This window comes from Leptodactylus fuscus, chromosome 10 (genome assembly GCF_031893055.1).
Source record: "Leptodactylus fuscus isolate aLepFus1 chromosome 10, aLepFus1.hap2, whole genome shotgun sequence".
Classification (NCBI taxonomy): Eukaryota; Metazoa; Chordata; class Amphibia; order Anura; family Leptodactylidae; genus Leptodactylus; species Leptodactylus fuscus.
The window spans coordinates 47,229,846-47,239,825 of record NC_134274.1 but is presented as its reverse complement, the minus strand read 5'-3'; the positions used below and the strand labels follow the sequence as shown (position 1 = coordinate 47,239,825).

General features: G+C 45.7%; 21 non-coding genes across 21 annotated transcripts; 7 read left to right on the top strand and 14 right to left on the bottom strand.

Moving 5' to 3' along the window:
* Positions 1 to 511: 511 nt before the first annotated feature.
* TRNAM-CAU (transfer RNA methionine (anticodon CAU)) lies at positions 512 to 583 on the bottom strand. The gene has a single exon. It is a non-coding gene; the product is annotated as a tRNA-Met (tRNA).
* A 240-nt stretch (positions 584 to 823) lies between these two features.
* Positions 824 to 897, top strand: TRNAN-GUU (transfer RNA asparagine (anticodon GUU)). The gene has a single exon. It is a non-coding gene; the product is annotated as a tRNA-Asn (tRNA).
* Positions 898 to 1,084: 187 nt separating this feature from the next.
* TRNAY-GUA (transfer RNA tyrosine (anticodon GUA)) lies at positions 1,085 to 1,170 on the bottom strand. The gene is given in 2 exon segments: positions 1,085 to 1,120; positions 1,134 to 1,170. It is a non-coding gene; the product is annotated as a tRNA-Tyr (tRNA).
* A 111-nt stretch (positions 1,171 to 1,281) lies between these two features.
* On the bottom strand, positions 1,282 to 1,354 carry TRNAA-AGC (transfer RNA alanine (anticodon AGC)). The gene has a single exon. It is a non-coding gene; the product is annotated as a tRNA-Ala (tRNA).
* Positions 1,355 to 2,136: 782 nt separating this feature from the next.
* On the top strand, positions 2,137 to 2,210 carry TRNAN-GUU (transfer RNA asparagine (anticodon GUU)). Its single transcript has one exon. It is a non-coding gene; the product is annotated as a tRNA-Asn (tRNA).
* A 190-nt stretch (positions 2,211 to 2,400) lies between these two features.
* TRNAY-GUA (transfer RNA tyrosine (anticodon GUA)) lies at positions 2,401 to 2,486 on the bottom strand. Its single transcript is given in 2 exon segments — positions 2,401 to 2,436; positions 2,450 to 2,486. It is a non-coding gene; the product is annotated as a tRNA-Tyr (tRNA).
* Positions 2,487 to 3,438: 952 nt separating this feature from the next.
* Positions 3,439 to 3,512, top strand: TRNAN-GUU (transfer RNA asparagine (anticodon GUU)). Its single transcript has one exon. It is a non-coding gene; the product is annotated as a tRNA-Asn (tRNA).
* Positions 3,513 to 3,702: 190 nt separating this feature from the next.
* TRNAY-GUA (transfer RNA tyrosine (anticodon GUA)) lies at positions 3,703 to 3,788 on the bottom strand. The gene is given in 2 exon segments: positions 3,703 to 3,738; positions 3,752 to 3,788. It is a non-coding gene; the product is annotated as a tRNA-Tyr (tRNA).
* A 640-nt stretch (positions 3,789 to 4,428) lies between these two features.
* Positions 4,429 to 4,500, bottom strand: TRNAM-CAU (transfer RNA methionine (anticodon CAU)). The gene has a single exon. It is a non-coding gene; the product is annotated as a tRNA-Met (tRNA).
* A 240-nt stretch (positions 4,501 to 4,740) lies between these two features.
* On the top strand, positions 4,741 to 4,814 carry TRNAN-GUU (transfer RNA asparagine (anticodon GUU)). Its single transcript has one exon. It is a non-coding gene; the product is annotated as a tRNA-Asn (tRNA).
* A 190-nt stretch (positions 4,815 to 5,004) lies between these two features.
* Positions 5,005 to 5,090, bottom strand: TRNAY-GUA (transfer RNA tyrosine (anticodon GUA)). Its single transcript is given in 2 exon segments — positions 5,005 to 5,040; positions 5,054 to 5,090. It is a non-coding gene; the product is annotated as a tRNA-Tyr (tRNA).
* A 111-nt stretch (positions 5,091 to 5,201) lies between these two features.
* TRNAA-AGC (transfer RNA alanine (anticodon AGC)) lies at positions 5,202 to 5,274 on the bottom strand. The gene has a single exon. It is a non-coding gene; the product is annotated as a tRNA-Ala (tRNA).
* A 771-nt stretch (positions 5,275 to 6,045) lies between these two features.
* On the top strand, positions 6,046 to 6,119 carry TRNAN-GUU (transfer RNA asparagine (anticodon GUU)). Its single transcript has one exon. It is a non-coding gene; the product is annotated as a tRNA-Asn (tRNA).
* A 190-nt stretch (positions 6,120 to 6,309) lies between these two features.
* TRNAY-GUA (transfer RNA tyrosine (anticodon GUA)) lies at positions 6,310 to 6,395 on the bottom strand. Its single transcript is given in 2 exon segments — positions 6,310 to 6,345; positions 6,359 to 6,395. It is a non-coding gene; the product is annotated as a tRNA-Tyr (tRNA).
* A 111-nt stretch (positions 6,396 to 6,506) lies between these two features.
* TRNAA-AGC (transfer RNA alanine (anticodon AGC)) lies at positions 6,507 to 6,579 on the bottom strand. Its single transcript has one exon. It is a non-coding gene; the product is annotated as a tRNA-Ala (tRNA).
* Positions 6,580 to 7,362: 783 nt separating this feature from the next.
* On the top strand, positions 7,363 to 7,436 carry TRNAN-GUU (transfer RNA asparagine (anticodon GUU)). The gene has a single exon. It is a non-coding gene; the product is annotated as a tRNA-Asn (tRNA).
* Positions 7,437 to 7,626: 190 nt separating this feature from the next.
* TRNAY-GUA (transfer RNA tyrosine (anticodon GUA)) lies at positions 7,627 to 7,712 on the bottom strand. The gene is given in 2 exon segments: positions 7,627 to 7,662; positions 7,676 to 7,712. It is a non-coding gene; the product is annotated as a tRNA-Tyr (tRNA).
* Positions 7,713 to 7,747: 35 nt separating this feature from the next.
* TRNAY-GUA (transfer RNA tyrosine (anticodon GUA)) lies at positions 7,748 to 7,833 on the bottom strand. The gene is given in 2 exon segments: positions 7,748 to 7,783; positions 7,797 to 7,833. It is a non-coding gene; the product is annotated as a tRNA-Tyr (tRNA).
* A 936-nt stretch (positions 7,834 to 8,769) lies between these two features.
* On the top strand, positions 8,770 to 8,843 carry TRNAN-GUU (transfer RNA asparagine (anticodon GUU)). The gene has a single exon. It is a non-coding gene; the product is annotated as a tRNA-Asn (tRNA).
* A 190-nt stretch (positions 8,844 to 9,033) lies between these two features.
* TRNAY-GUA (transfer RNA tyrosine (anticodon GUA)) lies at positions 9,034 to 9,119 on the bottom strand. The gene is given in 2 exon segments: positions 9,034 to 9,069; positions 9,083 to 9,119. It is a non-coding gene; the product is annotated as a tRNA-Tyr (tRNA).
* Positions 9,120 to 9,765: 646 nt separating this feature from the next.
* On the bottom strand, positions 9,766 to 9,837 carry TRNAM-CAU (transfer RNA methionine (anticodon CAU)). Its single transcript has one exon. It is a non-coding gene; the product is annotated as a tRNA-Met (tRNA).
* Positions 9,838 to 9,980: the final 143 nt, after the last annotated feature.

Below are 9,980 nucleotides of genomic sequence, written 5' to 3'. Positions count from 1 at the left end.
TACCTCTCGCATGCTAAGCGAGCGCTCTACCATTTGAGCTAATCCCCCGCCTTCTATGGTAAGTTCAAGGCTTAGTTCTTGGGACTCATCTCGCACCTCAACTTTACAGGCAACCTTTCAACATAAACTTAACTCTTCTCTTATAGCAACTCCGTTTTTTTTTTTGTTTTTTTTTTAAAGTCAGACATCGCATTTTAATGATTTTTCCTGGCACTTAAAAGCAAAAACAAAATAAAACCTATGCCATAACCCCATCTGGATTTCAAAAAATAGAAAAAAAAAAAGAAAGGAAGAAACAAGAAGAACCATCTTGTTACAGGTTTTTAAGATGGCCACTCAACCTAAGAACAGGCTGACATGGCCCATTCTGTTGGGGGGTTTACTTTGCAGCAGTCACCTCGTTCGCATCACAGACGAGACAGCTAGTGTTACAATGTAAGCTCACACCTCTAGAAGGATTTCAATAGAAGAGAACTGCTAAACTGATAAAATAAATAGAAATCCCAGCACTTAGCAGAGGATGGTTTCGATCCATCGACCTCTGGGTTATGGGCCCAGCACGCTTCCGCTGCGCCACTCTGCTGCCGTTGATTGCTTGCTGAGGAGAAGTTCTAACTTTTCTCTGAGCGCCATCAAGTCGATAACAGGGAGGCGCACTCTGTCTTGCCGTCCATGGGGGAGTTTAGCAGCCAAGCCATTTGTTGGTGATTAGGGGCCCACAGCTTTTTTTTGTTTTTCTTTTTCCATTTTGCTGTTCGGAAGGTCATCTGAGAGAGATGCCCTTAACATGATGGACCTTTCCCTTAATACTGCTGGACATGCCGTCTCTGTGGCGCAATCGGTTAGCGCGTTCGGCTGTTAACCGAAAGGTTGGTGGTTCGAGCCCACCCAGGGACGTTCCCAGCCTTTTTCCTTGCCCTGCATTTCGCACTTAAAGATGCTCATCTTGGCTGCGCTCTCCACTGAAAGAAAGTTTTAAAAACAAAGTCATCGTAGATAGAAGTAGGAAGAAGAGCTAAGAGCGCGGCAGGCAACGCGCTTACGGTCAGTTTGAAGGGTCCAATGTGATGTGATAGCAAAAAGGTCCTTCGAGCCGGAATCGAACCAGCGACCTAAGGATTGCTAATTTTTGATTACAGTCCTCCGCTCTACCAGCTGAGCTATCGAAGGCTGGCCTGTACAACGGGCGCACGCTATTTAGACTTGCATGTGAGCGTGGCGGCCCCGGGAAGACAAGATCTTTTTCCTTCCTTTCATGAAAAATGAAGCCAACTTAAGCTCTGGAGGATGCGGGCATCGATCCCGCTACCTCTCGCATGCTAAGCGAGCGCTCTACCATTTGAGCTAATCCCCCGCCTACTATGCGAAGTTCAAGACTTAGTTCTTGGGACTCATCTCGCACCTCAACTTTACAGGCAACCTTTCAACATAAACTTAACTCTTCTCTTATAGCAACTCCGTTTTTTTTTTTTTTTTTTGTTTTTTTTTAAAGTCAGACATCGCATTTTAATGATTTTTCCTGGCACTTAAAAGCAAAATCAAAATAAAACCTATGCCATAACCCCATCTGGATTTCAAAAAATAGAAAAAAAAAAAAGAAAGGAAGAAACAAGAAGAACCATCTTGTTACAGGTTTTTAAGATGGCCACTCAACCTAAGAACAGGCTGACATGGCCCATTCTGTTGGGGGGTTTACTTTGCAGCAGTCACCTCGTTCGCATCACAGACGAGACAGCTAGTGTTACAATGTAAGCTCACACCTCTAGAAGGATTTCAATAGAAGAGAACTGCTAAACTGATAAAATAAATAGAAATCCCAGCACTTAGCAGAGGATGGTTTCGATCCATCGACCTCTGGGTTGTGGGCCCAGCACACTTCCGCTGCGCCACTCTTCTGCCGTTGATTGCTGGCTGAGGAGAAGTTCTAACTTTTCTCTGAGCGCCATCAAGTCGATAACAGGGAGGCGCACTCTGTCTTGCCGTCCATGGAGGAGTTTAGCAGCCAAGCCATTTGTTGGTGATTAGGGGCCCACAGCTTTTTTTTGTTTTTCTTTTTCCATTTTGCTGTTCGGAAGGTCATCTGAGAGAGATGCCCTTAACATGATGGACCTTTCCCTTAACACTGCTGGACATGCCGTCTCTGTGGCGCAATCGGTTAGCGAGTTCGGCTGTTAACCGAAAGGTTGGTGGTTCGAGCCCACCCAGGGACGTTCCCAGCCTTTTTCCTTGCCCTGCATCTCGCACTTAAAGATGCTCATCTTGGCTGCGCTCTCCACTGAAAGAAAGTTTTAAAAACAAAGTCATCGTAGATAGTAGTAGGAAGAAGAAGAGCTAAGAGCGTGGCAGGCAACGCGCTTACGGTCAGTTTGAAAGGTCCAATGTGATGTGATAGCAAAAAGGTCCTTCGAGCCGGAATCGAACCAGCGACCTAAGGATTGCTAATTTTTGATTACAGTCCTCCGCTCTACCAGCTGAGCTATCGAAGGCTGCCCTGTACAATGGGCGCACGCTATCTAGACTTGCATGTGAGCGTGGCGGCCCCGGGAAGACAAGATGTTTTTCCTTCCTTTCATGAAAAATGAAGCCAACTTAAGCTATGGAGAATGCGGGCATCGATCCCGCTACCTCTCGCATGCTAAGCGAGCGCTCTACCATTTGAGCTAATCACCTGCCTACTATGGGAGTTCAAGACTTAGTTCTTGGGACTCATCTCGCACCTCAACTTTACAGGCAACCTTTCAACATAAACCTAACTCTTCTGTTATAGCAACTCTGTTTTTTTTTTTTTTTTTTTTAAAGTCAGACATCACATTTTAATGATTTTTCCTGACACTTAAAAGTAAAAACAAAATAAAACCTATGCCATAACCCCATCTGGATTTCAAAAAATAGAAAAAAAGAAAGGAAGAAACAAGAAGAACCATCTTGTTACAGGTTTTTAAGATGGCCACTCAACCTAAGAACAGGCTGACATGGCCCATTCTGTTGGGGGGTTTACTTTGCAGCAGTCACCTCGTTCGCATCACAGACGAGACAGCTAGTGTTACAATGTAAGCTCACACCTCTAGAAGGATTTCAATAGAAGAGAACTGCTAAGCTGATAAAATAAATAGAAATCCCAGCACTTAGCAGAGGATGGTTTCGATCCATCGACCTCTGGGTTATGGGCCCAGCCCGCTTCCGCTGCGCCACTCTGCTGCTGTTGATTGCTGGCTGAGGAGAAGTTCTAACTTTTATCTGAGCGCCATCAAGTCGATAACAGGGAGGCGCACTCTGTCTTGCCGTCCATGGAAGAGTTTAGCAGCCAAGCCATTTGTTGGTGATTAGGGGCCCACAGCTTTTTTTTGTTTTTCTTTTTCCATTTTGCTGTTCGGAAGGTCATCTGAGAGAGATGCCCTTAAAATGATGGACCTTTCCCTTAACACTGCTGGACATGCCGTCTCTGTGGCGCAATCGGTTAGCGCGTTCGGCTGTTAACCGAAAGGTTGGTGGTTCGAGCCCACCCAGGGACGTTCCCAGCCTTTTTCCTTGCCCTGCATCTCGCACTTAAAGATGCTCATCTTGGCTGCGCTCTCCACTGAAAGAAAGTTTTAAAAACAAAGTCGTCGTAGATAGAAGTAGGAAGAAGAAGAGCTAAGAGCGCGGCAGGCAACGCGCTTACGGTCAGTTTGAAAGGTCCAATGTGATGTGATAGCAAAAAGGTCCTTCGAGCCGGAATTGAACCAGCGACCTAAGGATTGCTAATTTTTGATTACAGTCCTCCGCTCTACCAGCTGAGCTATCGAAGGCTGCCCTGTACAATGGGCGCACGCTATCTAGACTTGCATGTGAGCGTGGCGGCCCCGGGAAGACAAGATGTTTTTCCTTCCTTTCATGAAAAATGAAGCCAACTTAAGCTCTGGAGAATGCGGGCATCGATCCCGCTACCTCTCGCATGCTAAGCGAGCGCTCTACTATTTGAGCTAATCCCCCGCCTACTATGGGAGTTCAAGACTTAGTTCTTGGGACTCATCTCGCACCTCAACTTTACAGGCAACCTTTCAACATAAACCTAACTCTTCTGTTATAGCATCTCTGTTTTTTTTTTTGTTTTTTTTAAAGTCAGACATCACATTTTAATGATTTTTCCTGACACTTAAAAGTAAAAACAAAATAAAACCTATGCCATAACCCCATCTGGATTTCAAAAAATAGAAAAAAAGAAAGGAAGAAACAAGAAGAACCATCTTGTTACAGGTTTTTAAGATGGCCACTCAACCTAAGAACAGGCTGACATGGCCCATTCTGTTGGGGGGTTTACTTTGCAGCAGTCACCTCGTTCGCATCACAGACGAGACAGCTAGTGTTACAATGTAAGCTCACACCTCTAGAAGGATTTCAATAGAAGAGAACTGCTAAACTGATAAAATAAATAGAAATCCCAGCACTTAGCAGAGGATGGTTTCGATCCATCGACCTCTGGGTTATGGGCCCAGCACGCTTCCGCTGCGCCACTCTGCTGCCGTTGATTGCTGGCTGAGGAGAAGTTCTAACTTTTCTCTGCGCGCCATCAAGTCGATAACATGGAGGCGCACTCTGTCTTGCCGTCCATGGAGGAGTTTAGCAGCCAAGCCATTTGTTGGTGATTAGGGGCCCACAGCTTTTTTTTGTTTTTCATTTTCCATTTTGCTGTTCGGAAGGTCATCTGAGAGAGATGCCCTTAAAATGATGGACCTTTCCCTTAACACTGCTGGACATGCCGTCTCTGTGGCGCAATCGGTTAGCGCGTTCGGCTGTTAACCGAAAGGTTGGTGGTTCGAGCCCACCCAGGGACGTTTCCTGCCTTTTTCCTTGCCCTGCATCTCGCACTTAAAGATGCTCATCTTGGCTGCGCTCTCCACTAAAAGAAAGTTTTAAAAACAAAGTCATCGTAGATAGAAGTAGGAAGAAGAAGAGCTAAGAGCGCGGCAGGCAACGCGCTTACGGTCAGTTTGAAAGGTCCAATGTGATGTGATAGCAAAAAGGTCCTTCGAGCCGGAATTGAACCAGCGACCTAAGGATTGCTAACTTTTGACTACAGTCCTCCGCTCTACCAGCTGAGCTATCGAAGGCTGGCTTGAACAACGGGCGCATGCTATCTAGACTTGCATGTGAGCGTGGCGGCCCCGGGAAGACAAGATCTTTTTCCTTCCTTTCATGAAAAATGAAGCCAACTTAAGCTCTGGAGGATGCGGGCATCGATCCCGCTACCTCTCGCATGCTAAGCGAGCGCTCTACCATTTGAGCTAATCCCCCTCCTACTATTGGAAGTTCAAGACTTAGTTCTTGGGACTCATCTCGCACCTCAACTTTACAGGCAACCTTTCAACATAAACTTAACTCTTCTGTTATAGCAACTCCGTTTTTTTTTATTTTTTAAAGTCAGACATCGCATTTTAATGATTTTTCCTGACACTTAAAAGTAAAAACAAAATAAAACCTATGCCATAACCCCATCTGGATTTCAAAAAATAGAAAAAAAAAAAAAGAAAGGAAGAAACAAGAAGAACCATCTTGTTACAGGTTTTTAAGATGGCCACTCAACCTAAGAACAGGCTGACATGGCCCATTCTGTTGGGGGGTTTACTTTGCAGCAGTCACCTCGTTCGCATCACAGACGAGACAGCTAGTGTTACAATGTAAGCTCACACCTCTAGAAGGATTTCAATAGAAGAGAACTGCTAAGCTGATAAAATAAATAGAAATCCCAGCACTTAGCAGAGGATGGTTTCGATCCATCGACCTCTGGGTTATGAGCCCAGCCCGCTTCCGCTGCGCCACTCTGCTGCCGTTGATTGATGGCTGAGGAGAAGTTCTAACTTTTCTCTGAGCGCCATCAAGTCGATAACAGGGAGGCGCACTCTGTCTTGCCGTCCATGGAGGAGTTTAGCAGCCAAGCCATTTGTTGGTGATTAGGGGCCCACAGCTTTTTTTTGTTTTTCTTTTTCCATTTTGCTGTTCGGAAGGTCATCTGAGAGAGATGCCCTTAAAATGATGGACCTTTCCCTTAACACTGCTGGACATGCCGTCTCTGTGGCGCAATCGGTTAGCGCGTTCGGCTGTTAACCGAAAGGTTGGTGGTTCGAGCCCACCCAGGGACGTTCCCAGTTTTTTTCCTTGCCCTGCATCTCGCACTTAAAGATGCTCATCTTGGCTGCGCTCTCCACTGAAAGAAAGTTTTAAAAACAAAGTCATCGTAGATAGAAGTAGGAAGAAGAAGAGCTAAGAGCGCGGCAGGCAACGCACTTACGGTCAGTTTGAAAGGTCCAATGTGATGTGATAGCAAAAAGGTCCTTCGAGCCGGAATTGAACCAGCGACCTAAGGATTGCTAATTTTTGACTACAGTCCTCCGCTCTACCAGCTGAGCTATCGAAGGCTGGCCTGTACAACGGGGGCACGCTATCTAGACTTGCATGTGAGCGTGGCGGCCCCGGGAAGACAAGATCTTTTTCCTTCCTTTCATGAAAAATGAAGCCAACTTAAGCTCTGGAGGATGCGGGCATCGATCCCGCTACCTCTCGCATGCTAAGCGAGCGCTCTACCATTTGAGCTAATCCCCCGCCTACTATGGGAAGTTCAAGACTTAGTTCTTGGGACTCATCTCGCACCTCAACTTTACAGGCAACCTTTCAACATAAACTTAACTCTTCTGTTATAGCAACTCCGTTTGTTTTTTTTTTGTTTTTTTTTTAAAGTCAGACATCACATTTTAATGATTTTTCCTGACACTTAAAAGTAAAAACAAAATAAAACCTATGCCATAACCCCATCTGGATTTCAAAAAATAGAAAAAAAAAAAAAAAAGAAAGGAAGAAACAAGAAGAACCATCTTGTTACAGGTTTTTAAGATGGCCACTCAACCTAAGAACAGGCTGACATGGCCCATTCTGTTGGGGGGTTTACTTTGCAGCAGTCACCTCGTTCGCATCACAGACGAGACAGCTAGTGTTACAATGTAAGCTCACACCTCTAGAAGGATTTCAATAGAAGAGAACTGCTAAACTGATAAAATAAATAGAAATCCCAGCACTTAGCAGAGGATGGTTTCGATCCATCGACCTTTGGGTTATGGGCCCAGCACGCTTCCGCTGCGCCACTCTGCTGCCGTTGATTGCTGGCTGAGGAGAAGTTCTAACTTTTCTCTGCGCGCCATCAAGTCGATAACAGGGAGGCGCACTCTGTCTTGCCTTCCATGGAGGAGTTTAGCAGCCAAGCCATTTGTTGGTGATTAGGGGCCCACAGCTTTTTTTTGTTTTTCATTTTCCATTTTGCTGTTCGGAAGGTCATCTGAGAGAGATGCCCTTAAAATGATGGACCTTTCCCTTAACACTGCTGGACATGCCGTCTCTGTGGCGCAATCGGTTAGCGCGTTCGGCTGTTAACCGGAAGGTTGATGGTTCGAGCCCACCCAGGGACGTTTCCTTCCTTTTTCCTTGCCCTGCATCTCGCACTTAAAGATGCTCATCTTGGCTGCACTCTCCACTAAAAGAAAGTTTTAAAAACAAAGTCATCGTAGATAGAAGTAGGAAGAAGAAGAGCTAAGAGCGCGGCAGGCAACGCGCTTACGGTCAGTTTGAAAGGTCCAATGTGATGTGATAGCAAAAAGGTCCTTCGAGCCGGAATTGAACCAGCGACCTAAGGATTGCTAATTTTTGACTACAGTCCTCCGCTCTACCAGCCGAGCTATCGAAGGCTGGCCTGAACAACCGGCGCATGCTAGCAAAAAGGTCCTTCGAGCCGGAATTGAACCAGCGACCTAAGGATTGCTAATTTTTGACTACAGTCCTCCGCTCTACCAGCTGAGCTATCGAAGGCTGGCCTGTGCAACGGGCGCACGCTATCTAGACTTGCATGTGAGCGTGGCGGCCCCGGGAAGACAAGATCTTTTTCCTTCCTTTCATGAAAAATGAAGCCAACTTAAGCTCTGGAGGATGCGGGCATCGATCCCGCTACCTCTCGCATGCTAATCCCCCGCCTACTATGGGAAGTTCAAGACTTAGTTCTTGGGACTCATCTCGCACCTCAACTTTACAGGCAACCTTTCAACATAAACTTAACTCTTCTGTTATAGCAACTCCTTTTTTTTTTTTTTTTTTTTTTTTTAAGTCAGACATCGCATTTTAATGATTTTTCCTGACACTTAAAAGTAAAAACAAAATAAAACCTATGCCATAACCCCATCTGGATTTCAAAAAATAGAAAAAAAAAAAAGAAAGGAAGAAACAAGAAGAACCATCTTGTTACAGGTTTTTAAGATGGCCACTCAACCTAAGAACAGGCTGACATGGCCCATTCTGTTGGGGGGTTTACTTTGCAGCAGTCACCTCGTTCGCATCACAGACGAGACAGCTAGTGTTACAATGTAAGCTCACACGTCTAGAAGGATTTCAATAGAAGAGAACAGCTAAACTGATAAAAAAAATAGAACTCCCAGCACTCAGCAGAGGATGGTTTCGATCCATCGACCTCTGGGTTATGGGCCCAGCACGCTTCCGCTGCGCCACTCTGCTGCCGTTGATTGCTGGCTGAGGAGAAGTTCTATCTTTTCTCTGAGCGCCATCAAGTCGATAACAGGGAGGCGCACTCTGTCTTGCCGTCCATGGAGGAGTTTAGCAGCCAAGCCATTTGTTGGTGATTAGGGGCCCACAGCTTTTTTTTGTTTTTCTTTTTCCATTTTGCTGTTCGGAAGGTCATCCGAGAGAGATGCCCTTAACATGATGGACCTTTCCCTTAACACTGCTGGACATGCCATCTCTGTGGCGCAATCGGTTAGCGCGTTCGGCTGTTAACCGAAAGGTTGGTGGTTCGAGCCCACTCAGGGACGTTCCCAGCCTTTTTCCTTGCCCTGCATCTCGCACTTAAAGATGCTCATCTTGGCTGTGCTCTCCACTGAAAGAAAGTTTTAAAAACAAAGTCATCGTAGATAGAAGTAGGAAGAAGGAGAGCTAAGAGCGCGGCAGGCAACGCGCTTACGGTCAGTTTGAAAGGTCCAATGTGATGTGATAGCAAAAAGGTCCTTCGAGCCAGAATTGAACCAGCGACCTAAGGATTGCTAATTTTTGACTACAGCCCTCCGCTCTACCAGCTGAGCTATCGAAGGCTGGCCTGTACAACGGGCGCACGCTATCTAGACTTGCATGTGAGCGTGGCGGCCCCGGGAAGACAAGATCTTTTTCCTTCCTTTCATGAAAAATGAAGCCAACTTAAGCTCTGGAGGATGCGGGCATCGATCCTGCTACCTCTCGCATGCTAAGCGAGCGCTCTACCATTTGAGCTAATCCCCCGCCTACTATGGGAAGTTCAAGACTTAGTTCTTGGGACTCATCTCGCACCTCAACTTTACAGGCAACCTTTCAACATAAACTTAACTCTTCTGTTATAGCAACTCCATTTTTTTTTTTTTTTTTTTAAAGTCAGACATCGCATTTTAATGATTTTTCCTGACACTTAAAAGTAAAAACAAAATAAAACCTATGCCATAACCCCATCTGGATTTCAAAAAATAGAAAAAAAAACAAAGAAAGGAAGAAACAAGAAGAACCATCTTGTTACAGATTTTTAAGATGGCCACTCAACCTAAGAACAGGCTGACATGGCCCATTCTGTTGGGGGGTTTACTTTGCAGCAGTCACCTCGTTCGCATCACAGACGAGACAGCTAGTGTTACAATGTAAGCTCACACCTCTAGAAGGATTTCAATAGAAGAGAACTGCTAAACTGATAAAATAAATAGAAATCCCAGCACTTAGCAGAGGATGGTTTCGATCCATCGACCTCTGGGTTATGGGCCCAGCACGCTTCCGCTGCGCCACTCTGCTGCCGTTGATTGCTGGCTGAGGAGAAGTTCTAACTTTTCTCTGAGCGCCATCAAGTCGATAACAGGGAGGCGCACTCTGTCTTGCCATCCATGGAGGAGTTTAGCAGCCAAGCCATTTGTTGGTGATTAGGGGCCCACAGCTTT